Here is a 6,778-nt window from a genome sequence, read left to right as displayed (position 1 = left end):
TAATTTAATTATTTCCTTGGGCTTTAGTTTAATGGGCTTATTATTTAATTGAGTTGGGCCGAAAATTGGGCCTTTATTTTTCTTTGGGCTTCATTATTTATTTATATGGGCCGATTTTAATTACTGATTGGGCCTCTGATTTTATTTATATGGGCCGATTTTATTTACTGATTGGGCCTCTGAATTTATTTATTTTACTCAGATGGGCTTTTATTACATTATTTCATTGGGCCGAATTTATTTAAATTGAAGCCCATCTATTTTATTTTAATTGGGCTGTTATATTATCTACGCTGGGCCTCGTTTGATTTATGTAATTGAGCCCAGCTAATCAAGTAATTATTTATTGGGCCAAGATTTATTTAATTACTTGAGCCGATGAATTATTTCAATTGGGCCTCTCATGTTAATTATTCAAGCCCACTTTTACTTAATTATTAGGTTGCCTTATGTTGAGCCTTTTAATTATTTAATCTTATAACATTACTTATTCCTATTTATTAAGCCGATTAATTATGAGGTTATAAAGCGAATAAGCTGAAGTATTTATTTATTTTCTATTGACTACGAGGAGCGGGGTTTATTTAATTGACGGATTAGAACACCCCGAAGAGAACGGATTAATTTTTGTTAATTATCCGGCTTCATGAGACGAGACTTAGCTTTTGTTTAAATCCGATAGCCTGGATTAACAATAGAAATTCCCTGATTATTATCTCAGAATAATAGTTCATGCATACGAGATTCATGCATAGTTTAATTACGCATTCTCATTTAATTGAGAATTTTCCCTCGATTTAAAGTCTTACGTTATTTTCTCGGATTAAAGGTCGAGCGCAAGAATAAGAGCTCGTCAAGGAGTCACTAATCTGTAGCAAAGCTTTGCTATCAGGTGGGCATTACTTTCATATATATCAAATGAGTTTAAATGTTACGTTCAAGCAAGTTATTTCATGACTAAATTAATTGAAGTTATTTCAAATATTGTCTTGCCATAAAATGTTTAAATTTCAGTATGATATCTATCTGATGTGACTTTAATCATGTAATCGAATTCGGGTCTTGAGCAGTTGATAGCTATCCTGCCAGGGCTAGTGTACACCAGTGACCGTGAGTCATCTAGCGGGTTGACCGGTCAAGTGACCGTGAGAGGTGGCCACCTCTCCGGCACACAGTTCCAGATATGATAGATTACAAGAGAACTTAGTCTGCAGACGAACTTTAAGAATCACAAATGAATTTAGTAAGCTTGGGCCTTTTTAGCGAAAAACTCCCTTGCTGTACTGTTTATGATGGCATGACAATTTACAACTTTACGAAGCATGTTATATTTCATAGTAGGCATATGTGCCCACTGAGTACTTTTGTACTCAGCCCTGCATATATTTCTAAATGTGCAGGTTGAGCAGCTGCCGATGGTGATGAAGTGACGAGCGGGACTCTTTTGTCTTATTATGTATTAATGAACTCTAGGGTTACATGTCTTCATACATGTAATCAGAACCTTATTCCGCTGCGTACTCAGAAGTTTTATGTTATTTTGGATAAGTCGGAGTTATCCGAACTTACTAGTTATTTGAGTCTATACGACTAAAACTCCGTTATATTATAAATATCCCTGTTGTTAACAATGATACTGCGATCCTTTCTTGTTTGATTATTCCCATTTCTACCCCGCTTCTAATCTCCCTCCATTAGTCACGGTTTCCCCGGCTTAATTATCCTTAATTATGTCCGGTCGTGACAAAAATACATTAAAAATAAAATAAAATAAATTAAGAGCCAAGGTGGAGGCACGTCCCACTATGGAGGGTGAGCTCTTAACTTGTGAAAATCACTTTTAAGAGCCTATTCTTGCTCTCCACTACGAATGCTCTAAGGGCATCAATTGTTGGCCATGGGGAAGTGTTGTGTGGGTTGCCTGTGTTAATTATTTTGGTCCATGACCGCTTCTTTTTGGAATATTTGCCCCTAGTACTTTTTGTTTTGTTTTGGTTTAAAACTAATCAAGTTAAAAAAGCATAGCAATGGTGCAAAAAAATTGTACAAATATGTAGTGGCCCGATATATTTTTTTGGTATAATTTTCTGTATTTGAAAGATAGATGAAGAACAAGATAGAATTTAGAGAGAAATAGAGAACAGAGGGAGAATTTGAGAGAAAAGTTGGTAATTCATTTTCCTTTCTTTTTCTTGAGCAGCAAGAGACTAACTCAAAGCTAAATGGAGAAGAAGAAGAAGAAAAAAGTAAACAGGTTAAAATTTGACACAGAGAGAGAGAGAAGCATTACCATGTACCCGGTGGTAATAAATACTCCCTCCGTCCCACTATTTGTGGCTCAAAACTTTTCGAGATTGAAAGTTTAGAAATTTACTTATTTAATATCTTTTAATTAAATATATGTACAAATTAAATATATATATATATATATATAATAAAAAAATTAAAACATTAGAGCTTCAATTTATTAATATAAAAATTTAGTATGACTAAGAACATTATAATTAATTTTTGTTTTATAAAAACTTGTTATTAAAATAATAGATGTAGTAGTAGGATACTCACACCCATTGTTGGGACACTGGATCTCAATCGATTCAACATGGAAACATATATATGTTTCAATGGAAAAAAAAATCAAGATGCATAAAAACTATCCATTCAGGTTAGAAGTTAAATAAAATAAGCAAAAGGGAAATGTAGTATTGATTATTTGGAAGACGTGTCCTTAAATTTTCATTTCCGAATAATTAAATTCATGCAAGAACTATTTTTTTCTTCTTCAATATAATTCGAAGCGTTTTTGTACAACATAAACAAAGAAAATGTTTATAAATAGAATGAATCAATATGTATCTTGGAAATTAGTATTGTTTTGTACAAGATCTTTATTCACCATACTTGATTAAATAATACTATATGCCAATGTGAAAATTATAGAATGTACAGTTAACTATAATAATTAATGAAATATTTGGAGTTCGTATTTGAAACACTATATAAATATGTAGAAAAGACTATTCAATATACAATTTCAGTGTAAGCATTCATCATCAAATTATTCAACATGGCTTCTCAAAAGTCGATTTTTACGATCATGTTTTTGTTAATGATAGTTGATGGTCAGCATCTCTTCCTCTAGTGTGTTCTGAGCTTGCTTTTTTATTCAAGTAAAACTTTTATTAGACTTATAAATATAATAGTTTTTATAGATTACTCAAATAACATATAAGGCTTTAAAGATAAATTTTGTATCATTTGTTTTCTATTTTATAATTCTAAACGACTTGAAAGCATGAAGTCATGTATTTATTTCAACTAAAAGTACTGGCTAATTTACCAATTACTCTTATGTGTTTGTTCATGGTTCTCCGTTCTCACGAAAAGATGTGGTTCTCATAGAGTTATTGACTTATTCAGAACGAATAATATAGAATTGCCCATTGATCCTAACCCTATATGTATAGGGAGCCACTCCAATGAGACCCCCTAATTTTAGTGAGATCTAAGGCACGATCTGGTGCGTTTATTTTATCAATCCTATGGTTAATAATGTATTTGGAGGGAGAATTTTTTTCGCAGGGTTCGAATCATGAAGAGAGCATAATATTTTAAAATTTGTTATTTATCAGTCTATGCTATATTGTTCATCAGTATATACTTCCTTGTTCATCAGTATATATATCTTATTCATTACTAATTTTTAAAATTTTGTTTTTCATCAATATATACATCTTGTTTGTTAGATATACTTCTTGTTCATTAGTATTATATGTCTTATTCATTGTCCTCATGTTACACGAAAAATAGGGGGTCTCACTGGAGCGCGCCCCTATATATATATATTCTATGAAATAGACTTCAATCTTGAAAATATATTATTCAACTTGTTGTTTTAAGTTTTGTATAATTGATGTTTTTCTTCTTCGGATAAATGCAGTTAAAATGTCATTAGCAAAATGCGTGTTACGCGAGGACTGTAAAATTAGATGCAATAAAGGTTCTCCATTATGCTTGGATGGCGTTTGCATTTGTCTCGACGAGCTAAGACATATGTTCAGCGAATATGGTAATTTTAGTAAAAAAATTTGATGTTGTATTCAACTATTTATATACTAATTTTTTTTTTATTATGAACTATTGTTGAAGGACCTCCGTGTCGGAGCGATGCGGAGTGTGCCTCGCAAAAATGTGTCGCTAAAGATATGTCGACAGATATTTTTGCATGCGAATGCCGCTTCCAATCAGGATCAGAAACTAGTGACGAAGGATGCGAGGAATTGATATCATGTGCGCCCCAGTGTTATGGAAATTGTGTTTGTGGTTAAAAAAAAAGGACAAAATCATCTTAAAATGTTTTTCAACAATATGAATAAACTGAAATCTATATGGAGATGAAGTGTTACTAATTTTTTGCATTTTTTTAATATATGATTAATAATTTTGGGGCAATTTGCCTTAAATCCATAATATATTCCAGAATTTGGAATTGCACCTATTTTCGAAAATCGGCCATAACCTTTCATTTTCATCTCAAATTTGTCCAGTGTTCGGTTTTTATCTACGTGGACGTCGAAAATTGACACGTGTCATTTTCGGTGGCCACCCTGTCATTTTCGGCCACCTCCGTGTGAATTTCCAAGTCCACATAGATAAAAACCGATCAACATACAAATTTGAGATGAAAATGAAAGGTTATGGATTGTATGGTTGATTTTCAAAAATATAGATGTGAATCAATTTATAAATCAGCCCATGTATAAGTTTACATTTAAATATAAGCTGAGCCCAACTTAAAAATAGGGGCCTAATAAACACAGCCCATCCCCATCTCTCTAATCTCTCTTTCTCTTGGCTGAAAACTGGTCTCACGCAGCCCTCAAAGTCCTTTATATATTCGTTTGTATCAACATGGGTCTACACATTCTTGTATTTAAATTAAAATACACTGCCTCGAATAAGAAAATGTAAGTCTCAAATTCAAAAATTTGCACAACACTAAATCTTATCTCATTCAACACATAAACATGCTTCACTAGGGAAAAGAAAAAATCAAGATGCATAAAAACTAACCATGACAGAATAGATATCAGATTAATACAATAATTAAGCAAAGGCCGAAGATTATTACAAATGTAGTGGAGACGACAAGACAAGAGTAGATGAATCTCTGTGTAATGAATTCAATCCCAGTTCATATACCGCGACCCCTCCCGCTTGCACTCCACGAAAGGATTCTCACCATAGCATGTCGCGTTGACGATCAAGTCCAACTAGATGGAGCATCAATTAATTGATGTGTAGGCAATTAAATTTATAGCCTATAAAATCCTGCCATGTGGAAATTATAAATTAAATATGAAATTATATATTTTATTTTATATTTTGGAATTAAGTTAAATATAATTCCAAGATTAAATAAATATATGATTAATATTTGATTATGTGGATTTATTGACTAATCAGAAATTGACATGTGGAAAATCTACATAAAATATTTAATATTTTATGTAGATAAATACAAATATTGATGAGCCAATCAAATCGCGCCAACTCAGCCCTAAAAGTCCAATATGACAGGCCAAAGCCCACACAGCCCATTCCATTCCTCACCTATAAATATGGGTCATTTGTGGAGTCAAAGGGAAGAACAAAAATCATTTGAGAGCTCAAGCATTGAAGGAGTAATTCTCTACGAGAAGTCATCTCCAACGATCAAGGCATTCTGCAAAGAAGATCAAAGAGTTCTTCATCAAATTCATCCAAGTCAACGTTTGATTCAGAAATAAGGTGGAAGCCCTTTGGATTATCGTTATCAAATCAAATTCAAGCCAACATTCAAGTTCAAGGAGATATAGAAGTTATATTTCCCTCCAAGGATTTGAAGAAGTTCGAAGTGGAGAATCAGAGGATTAAAGTAGAGAATCGCAACCCGCAACAAATTCATTTCAATCCACATTGGATTTGTACACATTTTTGTAAATAGTTTATACTCATATTTAGGAGTTCTTGAATTTGAATTTGAATTTGACTTTGTAAATAGTTTATACTCGTATTTAGGAGTTCTTGAATTTGAATTTGACTTTGTAAATAGTTTATACTCGTATTTAGGAGTTCTTGAATTTGAATTTGTAAATTTGATTTAATCCAAGAACGAGACTATTTAATATAGATAGTCCATTTCACATCAATTGAATTTTGCCCCAAAATAATTAAAGAAATGCGTTTTTCTACTAATCATTTTTTTAAGGCCATAATCTTTTAATCAAGCCAAGCTTGCGCCAACGTGATTGGGCTATACCAATTTGATCCATACCAAAAGCCACGTAGGTCTATTCTTTACTAATTTGAATGTGTTTGTAAAGAAAGCAACGTGCTTCATTTTCTTTTTATTTTTTTTTTCGAAGTTATCAACCCACACCTTATTTTGCAGAAAACTTGTCTGCAATAGAAGTCTTCTTCCAACAGGACTCCAATTTTGTTATTCTTCTTCCTACAAGCGATTTGCATCCTGAAGGTCTTCTTCTGATTATGAATAATAAAGCTCCTGCTGCGTCCCTATCTTCTTGCGGATAATTGTGGATATCATATACAATAAGAACTCATCTTATACTTATCCATATATATTACGCAGCAACCGAACTAATAAATCCAAATTTCAGATTCTTCAAGGTTATAAGCTGCTATCTCTGATAAGAATTCGTAGGTTATCTCCAAGTAATTAAGTAGAAAGAGACTTCTATTCAACATAAGAAACCACCACTACATAAAGGGTGCT

This window comes from Salvia miltiorrhiza, chromosome 3, assembly GCF_028751815.1.
Source record: "Salvia miltiorrhiza cultivar Shanhuang (shh) chromosome 3, IMPLAD_Smil_shh, whole genome shotgun sequence".
In the NCBI taxonomy this organism is placed as follows: Eukaryota; Viridiplantae; Streptophyta; class Magnoliopsida; order Lamiales; family Lamiaceae; genus Salvia; species Salvia miltiorrhiza.
Note: the sequence above shows the minus strand (reverse complement) of the source record.